General features: G+C 44.9%; 2 protein-coding genes and 1 non-coding gene across 3 annotated transcripts in view; 2 read left to right on the plus strand and 1 right to left on the minus strand.

The window, feature by feature from the left end:
• Nucleotides 1-27484, plus strand: part of brox (BRO1 domain and CAAX motif containing) — a 445085-nt gene that overhangs the window by 154191 nt on the left and 263410 nt on the right. The gene's annotated exons all lie outside the window — the stretch shown is intronic.
• On the minus strand, nt 6452-6533 carry trnas-gcu (transfer RNA serine (anticodon GCU)). Its single transcript has one exon. It is a non-coding gene; the product is annotated as a tRNA-Ser (tRNA).
• The window catches only part of disp1 (dispatched homolog 1 (Drosophila)), a 159196-nt gene continuing 149912 nt past the window's right edge, over nt 18201-27484 (plus strand). The window contains 2 exon segments of the mRNA XM_028821042.2: nt 18201-18365; nt 26809-26909. The gene's annotated coding sequence lies outside the window, so the exon portion shown is untranslated.

Here is a 27484-nt window from a genome sequence, read left to right on the forward strand (position 1 = left end):
CCAGGCCTGTTCCTGAAAGCGCAGGTTCATGGAGCTGCACACTCTGCATCATTTTTCCATTAGCGCTCAGGGCAAGTGAGGGGACTCGATTGACAGCACCCAGCAAATAAAAGGCAGTGGCCGAGCTTTATGGTTTAAAGTCCTCCGCTGGTCCACACTTTCGCACCAGGAGGCAATCAAAGTAATGGACAGCAGTGGAAGGCGGAATGTCACCCATGATATGAAGAAACAGGGAAACATAAATCAGGAACCTACAAGGGGCTGGGGTTAAGGGCATGGAGTGAAGAACACAGAGTGCGTCAGGTTAAATTGAGGACATTGTGTTCAGAGGTGGGGTGCCATTGCAGCCAGTGCTGAGGTTGCTGAGTTTTTTTTAATTATAAGAAATAGGTGAGAATAAAATTTCAAAAAATGAGTTGGGTACAATTGCAAATGACACTGGATTAGCAAATATTCTCAAATCAGACAAAATCACCACAGAAGGACCTGTGTAGCAGAGCCTAATGGAGTGAGCCGGCTACAGAAAAGATAACCTTGAAGTCAAGACCCCACTTGTGCTGAAGAAGCTGTCCTTTGGCTCGACTGGCTAAGACCCCCGTGTTTCGCTCGTCCTTGTCGAGGACAGGACCAGAGTTTGAGCACCTCGAGATGGAAATGTCACCCGTCCGAAAACAAAACTGGTTACACCTGGATAAAATTCAGATTTAAGTAGATATTGCATCAAAAGAAGTAACAATATTAGGTACAGTAGCAACACAATGGAGGGCTTCTGATAAACTTGGGGGTGCCGGTGGACGTCCTGCTGTCCACCAAAATGGTTAACAGGCTACCGAGGTACAGAGTGCCAATACTGTGTGGAGGGCAAATAGTCCAGGCCGTGTCATGCACTTGTTGGTCTGTCTGTTATATAGCGCCTTTCACAACTATGTAATGTATGTGCATACCATATAGAGCAGTACTATTGTCTGTCTGTTTGTGTAACACACACTTTGGTTCATTCTCCTTTAGCATGGACATAATACATGAAAAAAATACATCATAATGCCCCTAATACAATTATGTGAGATAAGTAAGTAAATAAAAATACCAAAGAACAAAAGTTAATTATAGTAATAATAAAAGGTGGATCTGTAATGGTGTGTTTACTTTTAATTCGTCAGCCTGGTGCATTGTTGTATGGCCTCTGCTACTTATGATCCAACTTTACTGTCATTGTACAGGTACAACGAAATGTACTCATCGGATACCCCTTGGGGGTCACATCACTGGGTGATCTATTGTACAGCACCCCCTGGAGCGATTGCAGGTTAAGGACCCTGCTCAAGGGCCCAACGGAGAAGAATCCCTTCTGGCAGTAATGTGATTTGAACTGGCAACCTTCTGTCTATATATTGGTAATGAGTTTTACATTTAATATATCGATACTTTGCAATTAATTACTGTATTATATATACTGTATATATATATATATATACATGTATTATATAGTAATTTTCATCCCTATTTATAATGACCTTCATATCAATCTGTTGTATAGTCCTTTTCATATTTGTCTGTCTGTCTGTCAGTAATGACATTCACATCTGTCTGTCTATTACATAGCATCATCCCTGTCCATCTGTTTGTAATGACTTTCATGTCCCTTTATTATAGAGCACCTTTTACATCTGTTTATCTATTTTATAATCTGCTTCATTTCCTTGTATAGCGAAATTTACAATCCATTTTACATCTATTTATTATATAGTGCCTTTCACTTTTACACTTCTTTATCCATATATTATAGGATGCCTTTCACATCCATCTGTAATAAATTTCACACCAATCTGTTATATAGTGTCTTTCATTTCTTTCTACTGTATCTGTATATAGTACTTTATCTACATATTATACTTTACATTTTCTGTCCTATCATATAGTGCCTTTTATATATCTATCTATCTATCTATCTATCTATCTATCTATCTATCTATCTATCTATCTATCTATCTGTGTACACTTTTCAGTGTCACATCTTGTAACTAAGACTGGCACCGTGTCTCGATGGGAGGCCCTGCTACTGAATGCCAACTTCATGCCCGAGGTGCTCAGCACAGTTGAGGTTCCTGGTCTTTTTCTGCCCCTCTTTGGGCAGGTTATGTGGTCATGTTACTGGCAGGCTGGCCAGTTTTTGACTGTTTTACGGCTTTATTTTCTTCACAATTTTCACTGCTTCAGAGTTTCGCTTTCCTCCTCCAAGGTGACCTGCAGCACGTCCTAATGTGTATTTCTTATGTTTGCAATCTGCTCTTTTTTCTGTGCAACGTATTATTTATGATTTGCTAATATTTATTTATTTTTTTTCTTCATTTTGATAACATGTCCTGAACTCTGGACCACAGTATAATCAAGGGTACTAAATAAGATGGAAGATGCTTTATAATTGGTGTTGACTTAGCTGACCTCCATGATATGTGACGGCCAGCAGTAGCTTCATAGGCATTGTGGACTAGACAACTTTACAAAGATAGTGGGAACTAAAATGAATGATCAAGACAGTGTTGGCCAAATGTATTGATTTTAGCGCATAATTATATCGATATATTAATAGGATTAGGCGGCTTATTTTCAGTGTTCCACTATTTTGAATTCACAGTTAATAAAGCACAAAGCAGTGCAATAAAATAAAACTTGAGCTTTGGCAGCAGCTTCGAGTTAACAAGGTCTGATCAGATGTGCACAATTACACCTTGTCCCGGCAGTGTGTTAATTTAGGACGCTAATCTGTCGCTGGATGAGAACGGACAGGTCCCTGTGTTGTGCTCAATGGTGCTGGAAGAAGCACTGAACTGGGAAAACTGGCAAAAAAAATCTAATGTGTGTAGCCATGCCTTTGAATTCGTGGATGAATGTTGGTAAAACTGCACTGATTTAAAGTCAGGCTCTTATCCAGTAATTAACTCGTTCACATGCAATGATTCGAAATGCGGGTGGGCGTCTGTGTGCACTACAGACGCAGACTGCCAGTGTAAAGACACAAGTGCAACACCCAGCCGCTGCTTTTTTTCATTCATTTGCCTGTTTAAGTGTAAGCGAACGCATTTTTCGGTAGTTGGAAATTACCGCCATTCTACATGTATGTAATGTAAATAAATAAATAAGAAACGTTTCTTAAAAATAGAAGGCAACCTGAGTGACTGGATGCAGGGGGGCGGACATTTCGAAAGAGTAAAGGGGGCGTTGGCCGCCTGATCAAATGACAATACCGTGATTGTCAATAACTTACCGCTTTTTGTACCCTAAACTCAAACATTTTGAAATCCAAATTATTTCAAATTACAATAAATATATTTGTTTTAAAAAAATCAGCTAACAGCACGGATCTACGAGCCAGTCAGCACAGTCCTACTACTATTATCCAACCTTTCTTAATGAGTGCTTTAGGCGGGCTGTATCAGATTATATAACTCCGAGTCCAACAAACACGGGCTGTGATTGGCTGAAGACAAAGATTTACATCTCGCGGTGCTAAAAAAAAAGCCGCAAGGACTCCTGCCTGGCCGGGCGCGTTATAATGACGCGTCAAATGGAGAGACTGCAGCATTTGGAGTGGTCGTGCTGGGAGCTGTGATTTGTTTAGCTGTACCAACATCACTTACTGAAAAATGGATTTTAGAATTTGTAATTTAACGTGGAGGAGTAAATCCCGTTATTTTAATTTATTTAAAGTTTTTGTCGTCCACTGGCTAAATGCTTCAAATTTATAAACTGGTAATGCTAGAGATATTGCACGTCGCCCACTAACGGGCTTACATGCTTTAGACTTTTAAACCGCCAATGCAATTTTAAAAATAAAAAATATTTGAAAAATAAGAATAATATATGGTATATCTAGTATTTCAAAAAGTCGGTGCTATAGAATTTCTGCTTTAATACAATTTTGAGTTGGAAAAATTCCTTTGAAGTTTGCTAGTTTCCATAAACAAGTTCTGCTTATGTATAAACATAACTTTTCCCTTCATGGATTTACAATTTAGAACAATTGATTTACTTTGTTTGTTGAAAACTGAGTTAATATTTTTGGCTAAACAAATAATAAACGATAAATGTCAGTCAGTCGGTCATTATCCAACCCGCTATAGCCGAACACAGGGTCACGGGGGTCTGCTGGAGCCAACCCCAGCCAGCACAGGGCGCAAGGCAGGAAACAAACCCCGGGCAGGGCGCCAGCCCACCGCAGTAAATGATAATTAGATAGATAGATACTTTATCTGATAATTTATTATTATAAGGAGTTTATTGGTCAGTATAACATGATGAATTTTGTACTGTACTATAAACAATTCCTAAAGAAATAATGACTCTTTTAAAAGGTTGTGGTAATAGTCCAATGGAAATATTTAAAGCATTTACACCTTGCATTTCAGGGAAAGCATATTCTAAGTTTTAGCTGTGATAATTGATTTTTCAGGTCGTTACTGCGAGATAACCACTTGTTGCCGTTACGTGGTGCTGGGATTCTTTATTTGGATAACAGATTCATTCATAATCAATAAGTACTATAAAACTAAGGAGGTCACATGAAAAATAATTCATCGAATTTAACCGGTAATGACTGTTTTTCAATATAAAATGAATGCAGATGATAAATGTATTTTTTTGTGACATTATTCCTGAAACTGTTCACTATCTGGCATCATTGTCAGTTAAGATGTCTGGTAGACCGTCTCAGTACCACTCAGCACACAGAGGACAAGACCACCTTGGCTGAGGGGTGCCTCGTTTTAGAGCCGGATGGCTGAGGGTAGTAACGACCTCACAGTTGTCCCAGTCTGCTCCTGAAGGTGCTCCTCGTACAGAGGTGAGTGTCCTTGTCCAGGAGGGTAAGCGGCATCCCGAGTGACCGTCTGTTCCACCACCGACTCCGACGGTCGACCCAGACGTTTTAATCAGTTTGTTTAGTCTGTTGGCATCACTCGCTCTCATGCCACTTCCCCAGCACACTTCAGACTGTTAGAAAACGAAAGAGTGGCCTGCATACACCAGGCGACCTCAACCTCCTCAGGAAATCGAGGCGACTCTCACCCTTCTGTCATACAGTATTGGTGTTGGTACTCCACTCAGGCCTGTTGTTCAGATTCCCCCCACGAGGCAGATTTAGATCTTATTTGTCACATATATGTACACACACGGAGGGGTATACAGTGACATATAGCACATCATTGAGAACTGGGGACTGGGTGGGCTTCATCCTCTGGTTTATCTTACAGATGTTGAGCTGCAGGCGGTTGAGTTATTCAACAAAGTCCTCCACTAGTGTCCTGTCTTTTTTATTCTGCCCACTGCCAATAGATCTAACATGATCTTAAAAGTCATGATGTGGTATTGTCTCTAAAGTCTGAGGGGTAGCCGGTAAACAGGAAAAGAGCTGTGCTTATGGCTTGTGCCTCACAGATTTAGCCTGCCCTGGACTAGCAGGTTAGGAAGATGGCTGGGTGGTAATCTGGCTCCTGATGAATGTGTTTCTACATGTGTGTGTGTGTGTGTGTGTGTGTTCACCCATTGATCTGCTGGTATCCTATCCAGAGGTTTTCCCGCCTTGTACCCAATGCTTGATGGTATAGGCTTCAGCTCCTCATGATTCTGCTCAGGATAAAGCAGGTTTAGACAATGGGGGGTTAATGATTCGCTTTGCTGAGGGGGTCAGCTTGCCGCTCTTAGTCTGATGTGTCTGAACGCCTGATTTTGAGCTTGTCATCCATCATATGTGTACGAGATGGTGAATGACGTAGGAAAAAATGTTCACCTTGCGATGGACAGGCGCCCTGTCCCGGGATTGTTCCTGCCTTCTGCCTGATGCTTGCTAGGATTTGCTCTGGGGTTCCTTACTCCCCGGGTTTAGAAAGTCGATGGATGCAACCGTCCAGCCTTATGATTTGCATCATCACTTAGGTGCTTTTATCATGTTTGTCATCCGCTGATTAATTTATTCTGTTTGTTTTACATTGCTTTAAAGCAAATCGGCGTAATCCTCACTTATCCTCCCATACATATTTAATCGATTCCATATTCACCATTGGCCCATGGCAAAATGAACCCTTTGCAAAGGAGATAACGGTTGTTTCGTTTCTTCATTTTAAATCAAATGGTCGTACGGGTCACGCTATTATGTGCTTGCTTGAGTAGCATATTGTGTAATAGTTGTGGTTTTCGAAAATAAAAAGATCCGCTTCTGGTGTCAGTGCGCTAACGTTTTACATTTTGTCCACTGGGTGGCAGCAAAGACATTCCTTTCACTTGAAGAGCGCGACGGGCTGTTCCGATATTTTAAAATGGGAAAAACCTAAAAATATTAAAATGTCAAAAACATATTAAATCGTTCATTTTTTCCACGGCTGCATCGATTACAAGCGCACGTTGTTGAGTGCAACGATTCACTATTTTAAAAAATAGTAAGAATTAAATTAATTTTCGACGAGGATGGGATTCGAACCCACGCGTGCAGAGCACAATGGATTAGCAGTCCATCGCCTTAACCACTCGGCCACCTCGTCACATGAAGAAATCCTGAGCAAGTATACCTTTTATTCTTAATTAATCATTGTATTGAAACGCAAGTAAAGGTTTTTAAAATTTTGGAGTAAGGGTTTGACTGCTTCACTTCTTCGCTTATATCTATTTTATTAAATAAAAATCATCCGCCATGCCAATCGCTAAAACCAACGAATCTCGAGGAGGTATCGTGACTTACTCTGTTTATAGTTTTGATCAACGCGCACTTTTATACTTTTGAAGGATTTTTTTCCTTATCAGCTTTTTGAATTTAGTTATTGTGGAACAATATTTGCGAACCTCCAGAAGGAATAAAAAAAAACAAAACTTTTGCTAAAATAATGACTTTAGTGGCAAAAAAAAAAAAAAAAAAAAAAAATATATATATATATGTATGTATGTATTTAATCCCTCCCGTCACGATTTGGATTCTAGCTTGTCACGTTGAGTGTCGTTTTTCGTTACCATCGTGACAGCTTTTTTTTTTTCCGGCGTAAAGTTGGAGAATCAGAAGCTGGGCGTCCACCGATTCGTCCGTAGACCCCCAATTAAGGACCGGGGGCTTTCATTAGTTGTCAATTATAATCATCAACATTAAAAGAAATAAACATTTGAAATACATCAGTCTGTGTGTAATGAATGAATCTAATATACAAGTTTCAATTTTTTGAATGGAATTACTGAAATAAATCAACTTTGTCATGATATTCTAATTTTATGACCAGCACCTGTACAATGACAGGAGGTACAAACCAGACTGTGTCACACTGCCACTCAAAGACAGGCCAGGCAGCCGGCCCTCCACACATTCTGACCGTCCACCGAGCTGTCCATACTCAGCCACCAGAGGCACGGAACAGGCGTCGACAGCAGCCACAGCAGCGGACGCTTTATGTTGATTTACATGGGAAACCTTTGCTTTGTGTGCTTTTCAGAAAACAAAGTTGCCTGCAAAAAATATTCAGCCCTCAAAGAGTTAAACCGAAATGTCCAAGACGGTAAAGTGTGTAGAAAGTGAAGGGGTCACCCGACGGAGAGATTAAAAATAAAGCAGAGAGAACACACACGCTCCCCAACCGGACCTGACCTGAGCTTGATGTCCTCACTTCATGCCTGCAGCAAATTCCCAATACCTGCACCCCCCCGCCCAAGTGACCACCGATGCCTGAAGTAATTGCTTCATCATTAGGATGGAAAAAAAGAACAGAAATAATTACACAAATGCGTGTTCCCCGGTCTTATTTTTAAACCTAATTCTCAGACGGGGTACTTGTGCAGAATTCTCAATTGCTTACTGCCGTCAGCGGGCGAGTCAGTAAACTGTCCGCGCCAGGCCTGCAAAGAAAACTCCGCTGGAGAAGGAGGAAATCATTAACCCAAAGAGTCATTATGGCTTCAAACGGGCGCTGCTGATTACAAAAGGGGGGGGGGGGGCTTAGATCACAATTCGGGGGGGGGGGGGGGGGGGGGATTTATGGGCTAAGCCAAACTGCCAAAGTGGAGAACTCCTGCAGACAGACTTGGACTTCATGCCAGGTGGGTGAGGCATTGGCCTCGGTGGTTGTAGTGTTGTGGACGACTAGGTGTGGAGCTCTGAAAATGATGATGATGATGATGCCTCGCAGTTCAAGGATTTCTTTTAGGAAGTGAAGAGAAGATGAAAATTAGCCGGACAGAACACGTTGGCGATGGCTTATGGGGTCGTCTGAACACACACAGCATAGCACAGCGCTCTGCCGTTATGTTACTCTACTGTAGTCAAAGCCAGATGCACATGGTGTGGTGGATGACACTGGCCAAGAGGTCATGGCAGTAAGTAGGCACAAAGAAAGGCAAGATGTTCTCTGGCAAGGTGGGCACAAAGTAACGCAAGATGTTCTCTGCCCTTGCCAGAAGTCTGATCAAACATTGCCAATTTGCAGGTGGGCACATTAGGATCCCAGCGGGGCATAGGCCAGTGGAGGATGCTTGGTTGGGTAATGCTAGTAGTGCGGGCACCCGCAAGGCATGCTGGGAACCGGAGTCTCATTGGGTAGCCTTGTCAGGTGCCACGGGTGGCAGCCCAAGGGGTGTTGCAGGGATATGTGATCCCTACTCTGTGGAACGTTCCGGGTCTAAGATAAAAGGAGCTCGAGCTCGAGCCCATTCAGGCGAGTTGGAGTTTGGAATGAAGAGGACCAAGCTCGCCGGGGAGGAGTGGAGGAATTGGAGAAGGGATTGTGTTTATTAAAAAAGCCTTTGTGACGGTCATTTCATTAATAATCTCAATTAATATCTGCACCTGGGACTTGTGTCTATGAAGGTGTGTCTGGGGTTTGGGGTGCTGCAACGCCGCCTCCTGGTCACAATGGACACACTGCCCTGGGATTGTGGGATTAACTGAAAGTACCCATAAGCCACTGTGTCAGCTTCTGTCTGTTGCAGTTACCGGGTAGTTTTCAAATGGCCGTTAGTTTTTGATTTACCGTCCTGCATACATACTGTATATATATACTGTATATACTGTATACTAGGGGGCTTTGCCCCCTGCTCGCTTCACTCGTCCCAAAGGGGTTCTTCGCGTCTTTGCCACTCGAGTTGTGAAGGGGGGGACTGAACGCACGTTAAGGAGATGCGGTCGGATCAGCTGCTGTCCTGCTGCTGCTGCTACCGAGCTGTGTGTTTTACTTGTCACACTGCGCGTCGATCATTTAAGAGCCTGTACAGCAGCTGTCTTTTTGTCTGACTGCCTTGTCTCGCAGGACATTAAAATGTCTTCGAGAAAATCACGTCTCGTCTCCTGCCAAGCCTTCCAAGATTTTTTTTTATAATAGAGATATATATATATATATATATATATATATATATATATATATATATATATATTGTGATACCAGAGGGCGCTGTTGCTCCTCAAAACACACAGACAAACGTCAAAGACACCAAGTAAAAGCACTAAAAATATTTTTTATTTCTTCTTTCTGATATTGTGCCACAGTAGGCACCACAATCATCCCCAATAAACAATAAATCAATAATCACAATACAATAAAGCAATCCTCCTCTCCCAGCAGCTCCGTCACTCTTCCTCCCAACTCCGGCTCTGCTTGCTGGGTCTCACATAATCCTTTAAATAGTCCTTGACCTGGAAGTGCTCCTGTCCTTCAGTCCATGTGATTCAATAGCACTTCCGGGTCAGATGAAGACTTATATTTCTCTTTAGCCCGGAAGTACTTCTGTTCTTCCATCCCTGTGATTTGGGAGTTCTTCCGGGCTGTAGGGAAAATAAAAATCCCTGCGTTTCCCTGCAGTGTCACACGGTGGCACCCACGGTCCCCAGTAGGGTTGTGAATCCAAACTCCATCTCCCATGATGCCCTGCAGGAATCCGGGGCACCTCTATGCTACATGGAGGACTCCATCTAGCGGCATGGATGTGTCGGCCAGGATAAGCTATATATATATATACTAGGAGGCTCCGCCCACTGCTCACCAAACCCGAGGGCGGGTGCTGCACCCCCATTTATCCCACAGCTGAGCCGCTCTGTTAGAGAAAGCGATTGTATTTAAAGATATGATTCAAGCCCCCCTGGTGCCTTCAGCGCCCAACCCACAATTGTGGCCTAGCAGGCTTGCCCACAACGTTCTTGATATTTTAGTTTATAATTTAAACTTTGATAAATTCTGAAAAGAATGATACCAAACATATATATATATAGAGAGGTTTTAAAATAAGCCTGATTTAAAGCGTGACAAAAAACGTTGCATTTTTAGGCTTAGGATTTTATATAGAGTACATACTGTATATATGTGTATATATAAATAAATATATATATATTGTGGAGCCCCAGAACGTGTACAGCCACCCCAACCTGGCACAGACAGGTAGAGAGATGAGTTTTGCCCACACAGACGAATTATTTACAGTTCGCAGCACGAGATAGAGCAGCCCACAGTCCCTTCTTTGCCGCCCGTCCTTCCACATCCACTCCTCCTCAGGCTTCGTTCACTTACTTCTGACTCCAGCCGTTTAATGGTGGGCACTGGCCCCCTTTGTATAGGGCACCCGGAAGGACTCCAGATGCCCAACGAGCTTCTTCCGGTCGCACTTCTGCCAAATAGGGCCCTGAAAACGTCCATGCGCCCCCTTGGCGGTGGCCACGGGACCCAGCAGGGTTGGGCTCCCACGCTCGTGACCCATGGCCCTGCTGGAGACCAAACGGGCTGCCCTCTGTCGGTCTGGGGGTGAAATAGGCTTTAAATTGACTCTCGCCCCCAGTCCTTCCTTAATGAGAATATCCCAGCCTAGTAAGGGCCATGGCCATTTGCCACAATATATATATTTACAGTACTGTGCAAACGTTTTAGGCAGGTGTGAAAAAATGCTGTAAACAAAGAATGCTTTCCAAAATGGACGTGTTAATCATTTATTTTCATCAATCAACAAAATGCAGTGAATGAACAAAAGAGAAATCTAAATCAAATCAATATTTGGTGTGACCACCCTTTGCCTTCAAAACAGCATCAATTCTTCTAGGTACACTTGCACACAGTTTTTGAAGGAACTCGGCTGGTAGGTTGCTTCCAAACATCTTGGAGAACTAACCCCAGATCTTCTGTGGATGTCAGCTTCCTCACATCCTTCTGTCTCTTCATGTAATCCCAGACACACTCGATGATGTTGAGATCAGGGCTCTGTAGAGGCCATACCATCACTTCCAGGACTTCTTGTTCTTCTTTACGCTGAAGATAGTTCTTAATGACTTTGGCTGTATGTTTAGAGTCGTTGTCCTGCTGCAGAATACATTTGGGGCCAATCATACGCCTCCCTGATGGTATTGCATGATGGATAAGTATCTGCCTGTATTTCTCAGCATTGAGAACACCATTAATCCTGACCAAATCTCCAACTCCATTTGCAGAAATGCAGCCTCAAACGTTCAAGGAACCTCCACCACGCTTCACTGTTGCCTGCAGACACTCATTATTGTACCGCTCTCCAGCTCTTCGACAAACAAACTGCCTTCTGCTACAGCCAAATATTTCAAATTTTGACTCATCAGTCCAGAGCACCTGCTGCCATTTTTCTGCACCCCAGTTCCTATGTTTTCGTACATACTTGAGTCACTTGGCCTTGTTTCCACATCGGAGGTACGGCTTTTTGGCTGCAACTCTTCCGTGAAGACCACTTCTGGCCAGACTTCTCCAGACAGTAGATGGGTGTACCTGGGTCCCACTGGTTTCTACCAGTTCTGAGCTGATAGCACTGCTGGACATCTTCTGATTTCGAAGGGTAATAAGCTTGATATGTCTTTCATCTGCTGCACTAAGTTTCCTTGGCCGACCACTGCGTCTACGATCCTCAACGTTGCCCGTTTCTTTGTGCTTCTTCAAAATATCTTGAACAGCACATCTTGAAACCCCAGTCTGCTTTGAAATCTTTGTCTGGGAGAGACCTTGCTGATGCAGTAGAACTACCTTGTGTCTTGTTGCTGTGCTCAATCTTGCCATGACATGAAACTGTCTTCACAACCTCACCTTGGTAGCAGAGTTTGGCTGTTCCTCACCCAGTTTGAAGCCTCCTACACAGCTGTTTCTGTTTCAGTTAATGACTGAGTTTCAACCTACGTGTGACATTGATGATCATTAGCACCTGTTTGGTAGAATTGGTTGATCAGACACCTGACTAGAATCCTACAAAATCCCTGACTTTGTGCAAGTGGACCTATAAGAATTGATGTTGGTGTGAAGGCGAAAGGTAGGAACACCAAATATTGATTTGATTTCGATTTTTCTTTTGTTCGCTCACTTTGCATTTTGTAAATTGATAACAATAAACAATCATTATTTATATTTCTGAAAGCATTCTTTGTTTATATATATATATATATATACTGTATATATATAGGTGTGCTCTAATTGGGCTGCGCCAGTAAGGATTTAGGGTTCACAGATTAAACGGGGTTATCTTATCGACCATGTTGTGGTTCTTTTTTTATAATTATTTTAGTCCACTTGGCAGAGATCTATTTACATTTGACCTAACATCAAAGAAATTGTCATATGGGAGTCGCTTAATGTAGAAAATCTTTCGTTAAAAGTGTGCATTATGAATGTAAATGTGGCAGTTTGGTCTTCTGCTGCTCTCCTATGTAAACCCACAGGCCTGTTATGCTTGAGAAGATCTTGGAGGTTTGCCATGCGCTAAGAATGAAAGGCACTGGTCTGGGAGACTGCAATGCATGAACATCCCAGTGGGGGGCAGCTGGACCATCACATCCGGCACCAACAGACCACCATCCCAGTGGCTCAGGTCAGACCTCCCACCCATACTAACGTGTGATTGACCAACAACTAAAGCCCTTGAATGCGTCTCCATGTTGCTTACATTGAGTTGTAACCACCTGATTGATTGGCTGGCTCTTTTCAAGGAGCAGGTGATTGGTGTTCATGAGTAGGTGGATCTCGCCAAACGGTCAATGGGTGCATTTCTCAGATGGCATGTCGAGATGTGCATCACCCTTTCCGCTCTCCTGCCTGGTGGGTGTCTTTCCGATATCCTACACGCGCGTTTCACCCCACATTTCACTGTAACCATTCACTTGATTCATATTTGTGGAATAGTAAAGTGTGCGACGTTAACGTCCTGAAGCTACACCATCTCAAACAGTGTGCCATGTGTAGTAAAAAAATTAATAAATAAAAAAAAAATCCCTTCCTAATCTTGGATTTTCGAGGCCAACAGATGCCCACAATTACAGTAATACCCCCATTAAATGTCTGTCGGGGGTCCGTGAATCGTGCCAGCCAATCAGAGGCTGACGGTTCATTCCGTGCCATTTTCATCTGCTCCATGAAAACAAAGCTGGCAGGATAATCCGACACAGGAGCTCGGTGATCGTGTTGGAAAATTGTGGCATGTGTTTGGTTTTAAGGCAAATGCAACTCTGGTCGTCGCTTTCCATTAGAGTTGTTACAGCAGGTAATCAGGGCCGCGTTCCACACTGAAAAGCCCACCAAGTGGCGTACCTGACGTCAGGGTCCTATTTGTGGCAGTTCTGCTTGATTGCTGATTAGCCGTTGTGTCGGAGTCGAGGAGCGTCAACAGTGTTGTGCTTCGTGAGTACCAAAGTGACGTGAGCCTTTAAAGAGACCACAGAGAGTCACGAAAAATCTCCAAAATGTCCACTAGAGGGGGAATTACCGTCAAACCCCTGGCTAGTTATAAAGACACACACTGCATCTTTATCAAAGATTAAGAAAAACACTTTATAACAAGAGAACGCAACGGAAAGCACAAACAGCTTTGGCCATTTAGTGAGTGGCGGAGGCCAGAAGATCTGCTTCTAGACAGGAGGACTTCATAAAGTGGACCCTCCACACGTTGCTCACATAACATAACGCCAGGTGAGCGTTGTCTCCTTCACACTCAGGAAATTAATTTTCTTATTTTTTCCTCAAATGTCAGACATGAAATGCCGGAGGAGCCTTTGGGTCGCAACAGAGGAGCCTTTCAGGGTCAACGCGGCTTTGTGTTCAACTGGCAAAATCTCAAAACCAACCGCAAGATTTAATATAAGGTTTTAATGAAATAAAAACACGCCATGTAGGGTGGCACAGTGAGACCCCCAGATCTTTTCCACTCAGCACACTGTCGCCTCTTTATGTGCAAGGACGCCAAAGCAGCACCCAGAAAGTCGAGCTCTGCATGTAAAAGCCGAGTGTCTTAGTCGCTATTTCTGTTGATGTTTTCTTTGTATCGATGACCCAATCAAGATTATGCTGGGGCCACATAAACCAGTGCTTACACACTGGCGCAATCTGCAGGCGCTTATCAACAGGTGGCACAGTGGTTAATGCTGCTGCCTCCCAACTCCAGGAGCAGGGTCCCACTCCACCCCGGGGTTTTCTCTGAGGCTTCCTGCCAGGCACGTGCAGATTGGGTTTATGGAGGACCCCAAACCAGCCCCTGTGTGCGTGAAGATCATCCTGCTCCCTGCTCAGCCCTTCATGCTACTTGAGGGTTCTCTGGCTTCTGTGGACCCTGTAATATTAAACAAGGGTTTAAAAAAAACTGATGGATGTGCAATCATCCTGAGAGCAGCCAGCAGAATCTCCGGATGATGAAACTCACGCAGGAACTTCTCAAATACTGGCCATCTAGTTAGGACTGAACTGCTAATGAAGAACAGCGATGCCACCCTGCTGCCATCATTGTGCTGACTTTAGGAGCACCACCATGATGTTAAGACAAAGAAATGGCCACTAAAGCCCAGTGACAAAGGCTTTAAACACAACAGTGATGGGCGGGTGGGCTGCCATGCTGTGCTTGTTGGGGAGGAAGACGTGACGGAAAGTGGAGACATTGATTTATTTAGCTATTTGTGTGTTTGTTTGATTCATTTATTCATTCAGCTACTCACTTCCTCCATACTTTTTCTGTTGATGTATGTTTTCATTCCATCATTCATTCACATGCTTGTTTGCTCCTTCATTCAGTCATTCAATTTCTCATTTCTTTCCTCATTTTCCTTATATTTATTTATTTAGTTATTCGTGTATTTGTTGGATCCCTCATTCATTTATTCATTCAGATGCTCACTTCCTCCATTCTTTTTCTATACACATATTTATTCACTCAGTCACTCATGCATGTCCTAGTTTGATTACTCATTCATTCAGTTACTTATTACTTTCCTCCTTTTCTGCTTTTTGGCTATTTGTGTACTTATTTGATCCATCCATCCATCCATCCATTGTCTTCCGCTTATCCGAGGTCGGGTCGCGGGGGCAGCAGCTTGAGCAGAGATGCCCAGACTTCCCTCTCCCCGGCCACTTCTTCTAGCTCTTCCGGGAGAATCCCAAGGCGTTCCCAGGCCAGTCGAGAGACATAGTCCCTCCAGCGTGTCCTGGGTCTTCCCCGGGGCCTCCTCCCGGTTGGACGTGCCCGGAACACCTCACCAGGGAGGCGTCCAGGAGGCATCCTGATCAGATGCCCGAGCCACCTCATCTGACTCCTCTCGATGCGGAGGAGCAGCGGCTCTACTCTGAGCCCCTCCCGGATGACTGAGCTTCTCACCCTATCTTTAAGGGAAAGCCCAGACACCCTGCGGAGGAAACTCATTTCAGCCGCTTGTATTCGCGATCTCGTTCTTTCGGTCACTACCCATAGCTCATGACCATAGGTGAGGGTAGGAACATAGATCGACTGGTAAATTGAGAGCTTCGCCTTGCGGCTCAGCTCCTTTTTCACCACGACAGACCGATGCAATGCCCGCATTACTGCGGATGCCGCACCGATCCGCCTGTCGATCTCACGCTCCATTCTTCCCTCACTCGTGAACAAGACCCCGAGATACTTGAACTCCTCCACTTGGGGCAGGATCTCGCTACCAACCCTGAGAGGGCACTCCACCCTTTTCCAGGTGAGGACCATGGTCTCGGATTTGGAGGTGCTGATTCTCATCCCAGCCGCTTCACACTCGGCTGCGAACCGATCCAGAGAGAGCTGAAGATCATGGCCTGATGAAGCAAACAGGACAACATCATCTGCAAAAAGCAGTGACCCAATCCTGAGCCCACCAAACCGGACCCCCTCAACACCCTGGCTGCGCCTAGAAATTCTGTCCATAAAAGTTATGAACAGAATCGGTGACAAAGGGCAGTCCTGGCGGAGTCCAACTCTCACTGGAAACGGGTTCGACTTACTGCCGGCAATGCGGACCAAGCTCTGGCACTGATCGTACAGGGACTGAACAGCCCTTATCAGGGGGGCCGGTACCCCATACTCTCGGAGTACCCCCCACAGGATTCCCCGAGGGACATGGTCGAATGCCTTTTCTAAGTCCACAAAACACATGTAGACTGGTTGGGCAAACTCCCATGCACCCTCCAGGACCCTGCTAAGGGTATAGAACTGGTCCACTGTTCCGCGACCAGGACGAAAACCACACTGTTCCTCCTGAATCCGAGGCTCGACTATCCGACGGACCCTCCTCTCCAGGACCCCTGAATAGACTTTTCCAAGGAGGCTGAGGAGTGTGATCCCTCTGTAGTTGGAACACACCCTCCGATCCCCCTTCTTAAAGAGGGGGACCACCACCCCGGTCTGCCAATCCAGAGGCACTGTCCCTGATGTCCATGTGATGTTGCAGAGGCGTGTCAGCCAAGACAGTCCTACAACATCCAGAGCCTTGAGGAACTCCAGGCGTATCTCATCCACCCCCGGGGCCCTGCCACCAAGGAGTTTTTTGACCACCTCGGTGACCTCAGTCCCAGAGATGGGGGAGCCCACCTCTGAGTCCCCAGGCTCTGCTTCCTCATTGGAAGGCATGTTAATGGGATTGAGGAGGTCTTCGAAGTACTCCCCACACCGACCCACAACGTCCCGAGTCGAGGTCAGCAGCGCACCATCCCCACCATATACAGTGTTGACACTGCACTGCTTCCCCTTCCTGAGACGCCGGATGGTGGACCAGAATCTCCTTGAAGCCGTCTGAAAGTCGTTCTCCATGGCCTCCCCAAACTCCTCCCACGCCCGAGTTTTTGCCTCAGCAACCACCAAAGCCGCATTCCGCTTGGCCTGCCGGTACCTATCAGCTGCCTCCGGGGTCCCACAGGACAAAAGGGTCCCGTAGGACTCCTTCTTCAGCTTGACGGCATCCTTCACCGCCGTCATTAATTCATTCCCTCAGTCATTAATTCATTCATTTTTTCATTCAACTACTCCCTCCATACTTTTTCTATTGATTTATTTATGCTTTCATTCCACCATTCATGTCCTAGTTTGATCCCTCATTCATTCACTTATGACTTTCTTTTCTGTTTATGTATTGTTTGTGTGTTTGTTTTCTCCCTCATTCATTCATTCAGCTACTCATTTCCTCCATACTTTTTCTTTTCATTTATTTATTCTTTCATTCCATCTTTCAAGTCCTTGTTTGATCCCCCGTTCACTCCTTCAGACACCCACCCACTCATTTGCTTGTGTGCCATTGTCTGGGTAAGAAAGCAGAATGGGGGCTCAGCACCAAGTGAATGTGCCATCGCCGCTAGAAGGTGCCCGCCTCTATGCCAGTTGTGATTACCACTCAGTACGAAGCAATTTTTTTTTTTAATTGAAATGAATGATTGAAGTGGCTGACTAAAATGGAAGACTTAATTTCACACATTCTCTTCTTTCCTTACGTCGTTGATATCAGAAGGCTCATTCGAAACGCTAATCGATCCCACCATCGCCCGGGCCGTTCTTGTTAAGCAAGTCCGTTGGCAGCCACCCGCCCGCAGACCTTTCACGTCCCGCTCGTCGTCCAATGGAGTCGTATGGGTGTCTGCGCTTTCCTGGGCTAGTCGTGGGGGGCCGACCGGTTGGGACTGCGCAGAGGCGCTTCTGGGGCTCTTCGTTCACCGTCGTCTTTTGTCTCCACCCAAAGAAATCTGCGCAGCTGAGGCAGACGGGCGCAGAAATAAAACGGTCTGCAAAACTCTTGAGCCATAACTTACTGCATTAAAATGTGTATACGTACGTGACAACACGCTTTCTTTTTCTGATGCCGTGACCCATATGAATGTACAAACACCCACCACCCCCAAACAAACTGCAAATCAGCCTGCGCGCCGCCCAATGCGCATCCCCGTTGGCCAGCCTGGCCGTGTCGGCCGCGCGCGCGCGCGCGTCCGCTGTGACGCTATATCCGTGGGCCCTGGATACTGCACCACTGCATGGACGCCGCAGGAATTCACTTCCTGTTTGGTCAGCTCTGCAAACAGACATCAACAACCAAGAAGACGGCGCACCGCAGCCAGACGTTTGGTACCTACGAGCCTCATGGCCGAGTTGAGCCCGATCGCCGCCAGGTAAGCCTTTTCTTGCCCTTTCAGCCGAGATCGCGCTCGTCTCGTTGTCGGGGCTGCGCACAGGCGCGCTGATTCCGTGCAGTCGGCTCATTGTGTGTTGCGCCCTCAGTGGGGAACTGAGAGGCAGGGGGTCGGCTCGCCGGCGAGGGCACTTCCATCCCGCGAGGAATTACGAGACACCGACCATCCAAGTATCTCTGCAGAGGGCGAACGCCTGGTCACCCGCCGTCTCCAGTTACACGGCACATGCCGGAGCGAGGAGGAAAGTTAGCGAAGTTCTAGACGGACAAAGGTGCTCCGTTATTGTTAATAGCCGGCAGTGCGGTAAAGATTGAGGGCGAATGCCGCCCGTGGAGGTGCTACTTCGAACATTAGATCTGTCGTTCTAAATTCAGTGGGATGCATGAAGGATGGGCAGCGAGGAATGCGTGGAGGAGACCCCCGTATACCCGACGTGCGTTGTCATCAAAGTAACATGTGAAGGGATTGACTCAAATGGAGACTCAAGAAGAGGCTTGGGCAGCCCAACGTATAGTATATAAGAAGCCAGTGGACTCCGCTGGATCCTTTGTTCTGTTACCTGTTTAAAATAAAGGTGGTAGAAACAAATGTTCAATTGCTCTCTTAAGACCGAAATTTGGTTAATTCGCAGATTTTACAGAGAGAGACCGCGACGTCAACAAGGAACACGGCCATCAAACAAACTTCGTACAAATAAATACATTCCTGCAGTGAGCAGAACACTTAGGGCGAGTAAAAATGAAGTAATAGCTGTGCTTCCCGTCGTGTTATAATGTTTGTAATCCACGTGGACCACCGCGTTAACGGTGCACTGCACCATCCAATACAATGACTCCTTTTTGTTATAGGACTCCTAAAAGCAGAGTTAATGTTTGTGATGTGCCATCTGTTGGAATGAAAAATGCAATGTGTATGCCTCTGTTAAATACTCTTTGGTGTGGGGTTTGTAAAACCAGTGTTACTGTTTGTGATGCTCAAGTTGGAATTACAAATTCAATGCATTTTATTACTATAAATGTATGTCTTTTATTGGAATAACAAATGCAACGCATATGTCTGTGTTATGACGTTTGACATGGTATTTGTAAAAGCAGTTGTAATGTTTGTGATGTGCCATCTGTTGGAATGACAAATGCAATGCATTTTACTACCAATGTTTGATGCATCATTTTTTTTGGAACGTCAATTTGATATGGGATATGTAACAGCCGTGTTTAATGTTTGTGTTGTGCCACCTGTTGGAATGACAGAGACATCGCAACTGGATGGACTTCCAAGCTAATTATCTGTAAATTCTCAAGGTCAGTCATGTTATATGGGCGAATATTTAAAGAATAAAACTGGGTTTCAGTACTTTTAACCCAAAAAGCATACACTCTGTGTAGATCCCAAATTGAATAAAGCCGTCTGTCAGTCCCTGTTGACACAAATACCAATAATAATATAGATGGGCCCCTCCATTGCCGGACCTCCTGTCCCTTGTCTGTATGGAAGTGACTTTGGCTTGCATCCTGGTTGTCTGTAGTTCCACGAGCCCAGTGTGTACCCCGCATGCAGAATTTCCGTTGATGTCCTGCTTCTTGGTTGGATGCCATGCAGGACTGTGGGAGCCGTAGCTCTGACTGGAGAGCACGGCCTGCTCCCTGTAATTAAGCGGTGATTTCACACATTTCTAATTGCCGCTCCCTCGCTTCGTTTCCATCCCTAAATTACACTCCAGTACACTTCCAGATTCCAGGATTGACAAATTACAAGCTACTCCTTTCTTTTTTTTTTTTTTTTTCACGGTCTTTGCAGGCGAGTTGTGTGCCGTGTCAGCTTTGGTGGTCTGGTTGATGTCCACTTTTGTGTGTGCCATGTGTATGTTTTGTTGTGAAATGCTAAGGGTTTGCCTCATTATGGCACGACGCAGAAGTATAACTCGGCCTTAACAACTACAGATCAGTGGTTCTTGCATTGTGAAGACCTTCGAGAGGCTGGTCCTGGACTGTAGAAGACCCCTTGGACCCACTGCGCTTTTCTTTTTGTATGTTCTGCATCTCCTCTGTTTTTTGGCCACTGTGGGAAGCTGGGCCAGTAACATCACTTCAGGAGAAGCCCACTGAACCATCAAGCGGATTAAGAAAGCTGACTGAGATTTGGGACTCCCCTCTGCACCTGCTGCACCTAGTGGTGAAGTTCAAAATGAAGATAAAACTGAGTGCCATCATGAACAATGCTACACATCCTCTGACACACTGGGGACTTCCAGATTACAAATTATACAGCAGATGTGTGGCCAAATCGCGATACACCTACCAATACCAGGGGACGAGACAAGGGTTTGTGGTTTAATGGAGCAACAGAAAGAAAAAAACGGTACAAGGAACACAAACTGAATTTGACCACACAGTTGGCTTGTAACCGCCTCAAGGCAGGACCTCCACCTCCCTCTTCTTCATTCTGGTCCGTCATCAGTCACCCTCTTCTAGTGGATGGCTGGTTTATATACCGTCTAATCTGGGGAGGTCATTTCTGTGGGTTCTTCTGGGAGAGAAAGCATTGGTGATTGTGCCCCCTTCTGGTGTGGAGTGGAACTGCTTACCTTTTCAGAGCCTTGATGGGTGTCCTAAGTGCTTGTGGTGGACGGCCTTTATCAGGCCTCATTGTGACTGTCCCTTTATTAGTAGCCCAGCCAGGTTTTTATAACTCTGTGTGCTTTAAGGGAGTTGTGGTTATTGGAGCTTCTGCTGATGGCTCTTGGGACTAAAGAAGTTCTTTCTATAAGACCATGCCTTTCATATCTATCTAGAATATGTTAGGCACAATTTTTATAGATGGGTGCCTAATATCTTTAATATAAATAAAGGCACTATACGATATCTCTATTTTTATATAGTGCCTTTCACATGTAATTTTATGATCATTCTTACTAAAATTATCTATTCCTGCTGACTACGCTATTGTATCTATCGAATCCTGCCTACTATGCTATTTATAGATCAATCGATCTGTCTATCTAGTCCTGCCAACTACGCTATCGATCTGTTGTCAACAAGTGCCAGTAATTGGACAAAAGCTGCACAGATAACCAAAGAATGGGTTCATTTTTCTCCACCACCACAAGTCCCTATAGCTGTTTGAGGTCCGACCTAATCACTGTGCCACCAGGTCACACTCACTCTGAAGTCTCTGTCTCTCTTTAACTGTAATGGCTTTTAGCCAGTCTGTGCTTTGATAAATCATCTCACTTTTTTATTTATATTGGAAATAAACGGGATCAGCAAGGTGTTTGCTTTGTTTAAACTGTTCCAAAGTAGTCACTTGGCAGGCTCTTAAAAATAAACCCTCCTGACTTGCTGCAATCTGACACCTCTGCCTTCCTCCAGAGCGAGTGCGTCTAACGCTGAATTATTACAGTCGGCTGTTTTAATAATTCTAATGCCTTTTTTTGTTTTATGCTTTACCCCGTGTTGGTTTTGGTGGGGACGTGACTGCCTATCCTGGCAGCATTGGTCAGTAACATTGGGTGAGATGTCGGCTCGTGATTAGATAGATAGATAGATAGATAGATACTTTATTAATTAGGGAGTTCTCTTGATGTCTCGCCTGTTTCTAAATGGATTGTCTGTTTGAAAGTGGAGGGAAAAATCCACACCAATGGTGGCTGTGAGTGATTTTAAACCATGAAGTGCTGCACTGGTGTGTAACCCTCAGAGTTCACGATGGCACAAAAACCTACAGCAGAGATGTCCTCGGTGTGCTCCGTTACTGCCAGGTGTGTGTGTGTGGTGCTTGATGATTTATTTTTATATTTACAGTTAGGTCCATAAATATTTGGACAGACAACGTTTTTCTAATTTTGGTTCTGTACATCACCACAATGAATTTTAAATGAAACAACTCCGATGCAGTTGAAGTGCAGACTTTCAGCTTTAATTCAGTGGGGTGAACAAAACGATTACATTAAAATGTGAGGCCAGTAAAGCATTTTGTGAACACAATCCCTTCATTTCAGGGGTTCAAAAGTAATTGGACAAATTAAATAACTGGAAATCAAATGTTCATTTTTAATACTTGGTTGAAAACCCTTTGCTGGCAATGACAGCCTGAAGTCTTGAACTCCTGGACATCACCAGATGTTGGGTTTCCTCCTTTTTAATGCTCTGCCAGGCCTTTACTGCAGCGGCTTTCAGTTGCTGTTTGTTTGTGGGCCTTTCTGTCTGAAGTTTAGTCTTCAACAAGTGAAATGCCTGCTCAGTTGGGTTAAGATCAGGTGACTGACTTGGCCATTCCAGAATTCTCCACTTCTTTGCTTTAATAAACTCCTGGGTTGCTTTGGCTGTATGTTTTGGGTCATTGTCCATCTGTATCATGAATCAATTTGACTGCTGTATTTAGCTGGATTTGAGCAGACAGTATGTCTCTGAACACCTCAGAATTCTGTCCTGTGTCACATCATCAATAAACACGAGTGTCCCAGTGCCACTGGCAGCCATGCACGCCCAAGCCATCACACTGCCTCCCTCCACTGTGTTTTACAGATGATGTGCTGTGCGTTGGATAATGAGCTGTTCCACGCCTTCTCCATACTTTTTTCTTGCCATCATTCTGGTAGAGGTTGATCTTGGTTTCATCTGTCCAAAGAATGTTCTTCCAGAACTGTGCTGGCTTTTTTAGATGTTCTTTAGCAAAGTCCAATCTAGCCTTTTTGTTCTTGAGGCTTATGAGTGGCTTGCACCTTGCAGTGCACCCTCTGGATTTACTTTCATGCAGTCTTCTCTTTATGGTAGACTTGGATATCGATACGCCCGCCTACCTCCTGGAGAGTGTTGGTCACTTGGTTGGCTGTTGTGAAGGGGTTTCTCTTCACCATGGAAAGGATTCTGATCATCCACCACTGTTGTCTTCCATGGACGTCCAGGTCTTTTTGCGTTGCTGAGTTCATCAGTGCTTGCTTTCTTTCTCAGGATGTACCAAACTGTAGATTTTGCCACTCGTAATATTGGAGCAATTTCTCGGATGGGTTTTTTCTGTTTTCGCAGCTTAAGGATGGCTTCTGTCACCTGCATGAAGAGCTCCTTTGACCGCATGTTGTCTGTTCACAGTAAAATCTTCCACATGCAAGCACCACGCCTCAAATCACCTCCAGGCCTTTTATCTGCTTCATTGATAATGACATAACGACGGACTTGACCACACCTGCCCGTGAAATAGCCAAAGAGTCAATTGTCCAATTACTTTTGAGCCCCTGAAATGAAGGGATTGTGTTCAAAAAATGCTTTAGTGGCCTCACATTTTTATGCAATCGTTTTGTTGTCCCCACTGAATTAAAGCTGAAAGTCTGCACTTCAACTGCATCGGAGTTGTTTCATTTCAAATTCATTGTGGTAATGTACAGAACCAAAATTAGAAAAACGCTGTCTCTGTCCAAATATTTATGGACCTAACTGTATAAGGGATGTCCTTTTAGTTTAATGTTTTCTGTACTGCGTTATTAACTTTGTTTCTTGTGTTCTTTGGGTGGAACCCCAAGAAGCGTTGCCGTCAGGGTGTCATTGAGTGTTGTAGGCCATCATTTATTGGTTTTGTCTTTTTCTGCTTTTTTGGATTTCCTGCCTAGTCTTTTGGATTTGTTGGACATGGGTTGCCTTGTGTTTTGCTTTCTTGTTATTTAAACTCCTGTTTTATCCAGAGGTTTAAGGTAATCCACTGCCTTGAAGGGCATTTTAAATATCTTGGAACAACTGGAAGTATTTCAGACCATTCTAGCCAGCTTCCCATTACTGGGCATGTGTACCTGACTGGGGGATTTGGGTCCTTTTCTGAGTTGCAGCTCTTGCTTTGAACTTGGTGGTTTTCTTTCGTAGGAGTCGGGGCAGAGATATTAAGATGAGGAATACGCTATAAAGCAAAAGACTGAATTAGATTCTAACATACAAAATAATGTTTAGGTTTACCTTTGCTCAAACATATTTCTTTTAAGTCATTTTGATCCTTCAGTTATTTTAGTTTTTTTTATTATATAATTGATATATACATATAAATTTTTTAATCTGTTTTTATTTGTTCAGTTTCTGGGTGGATGCTTATTCTGCCATGTGTTTTGTGGGTGGTTCCTCGAGAGGCGGGGCCACCTGTCAATCTCCATTGAGAGACAGCTCCCCACCCTGTAAAGGCTCATGGGAATTGCAGTCCTTGTGTGGTAAGTTTGTCAGCTCTTAGTGGTTGGTGAGTTGTTTTTGTGTACTTTTGTTTTTAGGATTCTTATTTCTGGATTGTGTTTTGAAACTTGTTTGCTTAGGATTTGTCAACAAAGCAATTCTATCTTCTTTTTCTGAAGATTCCTGGTAGTTTGTTTCTGTAAGCCCAGAGTTCACTTTTGTTAAACTTGTTTACTACTGTTTTGGATCTGTCGAGTGTGTGTTGTGTGTGGTGTTTTTAAATTTTGAAGCTAAGCTTTATTGGGCATGGTGTGTAGGCCAAAGCCAGCCACTGGTGTGGGAGCCGAGGCTGTCTTATGTGCACCTTCTCCTGGCAGCAATGTGGGAATTCTAGCCTGCTTCTCTAGCTATTTGTGGAGGCCTTGCACTACTTTGGCCATTTGGGTGAATCTATCTATCTAGCTAATCCTGCCAACTATGCTATCTATCTATCTCTGCTGAAGAGAAGCTGTTGGACCACTATCAGTTCACTTTCAGTTCTTCAGTGGGGTCTTTTTATGATCGTTCGCTCTTTTGGTTTTGTCGGAGGAGTCTGTAGGCATTTCTCTTGGCACAGATTTGACGTTCCATCTGGGCTGATGGGGCTTCTGGCACTTTTTGGTCCTCCTGACCAGCTTTTATTGCCACACTTTCCACAGAGCAATGCAAAGTATGAATTCTTACCAATTCACCCCCTTCAGTGAGCCTTTTGAATGTTGTCCTGATCCACACTATACAGTTTTATCGAAAAGCCTCCTACTGTCGTATTGGGACTGTGCAGCAGTTAGCATCTCCAACCTCCCATTTTTATAGCCCTAAGTTTGTCACAACTGCCTGAAAATATCTTTTTGCTGATGTTAGAACACATAAGCTAAACTTGTAAATATTTTAACAAGACAAATACCACCCCTCCCCCCAAGAATTGCATGGTCATTTTCCCCACTATGGTTACAGTGTCCTAGGCCGATAGCCTGCCATTTGGAGTTGGAGCTGGCTGCCTGGGGTAAAGGCCTTATCTGGGCAGGTCAGTAAATGTCCTGGCCTGCTTTGTGGCCCTTGTTGTTTTAGGACCTCCATCCCCTTTCTGCCATGTTTGTAACTGAGTGGATAGCTGATGGGCGGATTTTTTTTGTTTGTTTGTTTGTTTGCTGTCATTACAGTGTTGGTTCATTTCTTTTTTTGAAGCCCATTGTATTAGGAATTTTGAAATCTCCGTTCTCCACGAAAGCCTGGCCATCATCGGACACCACGCAGGCTGAGTGACAGACCCGACCGTCTCTCGTTCATGCAGCTTCACTCTGTAGATCATCCACAAAATCGGACCTTATCTGGCAGAGCGTGCAGCACAACTTCTGGTCCAGGCTTTGGATTCCTGTAACTTGCTACCACCCAGGGGGACCCGCTTGCGCCGTCTCCAGACGGTCCAAAGTGAGACGGCCTGTCCTTGTATTCAACCAGCCAAGATGGACGCACATCCCTCCTCTCTCCAACTCGCTACTTTGTCTCAAATCCTTAATGTTTTACTTAGAGTAGTCAATGCAGGTGGGCACCCGTTTATTGGGAGACCCTGGTGAGGTGCTGGGCTTGTTCTCGCCCACTCGGGTCTGCCAGTGAATGGGCGTCTGGTGATGCCACCTCGGCGTGGTATCCTCTCTGTTCATGTGTAGCCCCTAGTGGGTGGTGCGAGCTGCCCACCTCCATGAGAACTGCTGACTCCCTCAATGTGTTTAAGAAGCGACTGCAGACCCCGCTGTGCCGTGAATATCCATCACCCTGCTAATGACGGTTTTTGCTCCGTGGATATCGCCTGCCATGTTAATTGACAATTCTTTTTGTTATGGTAGCCTTGTCTGCCCTGGACTGCAGTTACCCGATCATGCTGATCTCCTTTGTAAGTCGCTTTGGAGAAAAGTATCGGCTTATCAAATAAACATAAAAATAATCATTTCTGGCTGAAGGGTTCCTTCATTAGGTTGGCGTTACTCTTGACACCCACAGTTGGCTTTCCTAACCGGTGGTGTGAGCTTAGTGAGCCGTCCGGTGGAAGATGTTTCGTATTGACACCCGCGGGCACTTCAGCACTGCGTTGCCCAATTCCCCCGGCGTCTGCTCCCACTATTGACGGCCATCCCGCACTGCGCTTGGTGCTTATTTTGTTGGCCTTGACCCCCGGGCACTGAATGTCTTGATCTGTGTTTTCAGATGGCTTATGTTGATTTTTAATTTTTGTCTCTTCACAGCTTTCTTACCAGCGAGGCTTCGTGGAAGCTGGAGTGAAAACAACATATGGTGAGACATCTGCTTTCCATGAGCGCAGGAGGAGCGCAGCGTGTCAACAAGAGTAAGTGAAGCACTTGAAGCCGCCGACTTCTTCTTCTTCTTCTTGTCATAATGTTGTATATATACTGCAGTAGCTGAGTGACGGACCTTTCACAAATTTGGGGCATCTTTTACGTTCTTGCCTGTAAAATCGCATCAAATGAAATGAAGGAGCCGCCCAATGGCTTCTGCCTCAAAGGACTAGGAGGTCACATCGGGTCGGGTCTGGTCAGGGGGCATGCACTGGTACAACGTATTGGCACACCCACCGCATGACGAAAGAGCTTGATCCCGGTTGGCAACCCTCCCAGGCAGACATGTGGTCCAGTCCCACCCTCCAGAAATGACCCTCTACCTGCCACAGCCAGGTGTTACGTGGGTGACTTCTTGGCCTGGTCCTCCACAGTAAGGGTCCTGCCAGCCAGATCACCCTCGTGATGTTCCCTGACAATGTGACTCATTCGGGACTCCATGAGCAACACAAAGTCAAACCAGCGGGACCCATGGACTCTCTGAAGAGACACACATGAAGGAGTTGAATCTTCATCTCGGGTCATTGGATGGCATCCATGTCTCCCAAACTGGGAGCACCAGGAC

Source organism: Erpetoichthys calabaricus, chromosome 15 (assembly GCF_900747795.2).
Source record: "Erpetoichthys calabaricus chromosome 15, fErpCal1.3, whole genome shotgun sequence".
Taxonomy (NCBI): domain Eukaryota; kingdom Metazoa; phylum Chordata; class Cladistia; order Polypteriformes; family Polypteridae; genus Erpetoichthys; species Erpetoichthys calabaricus.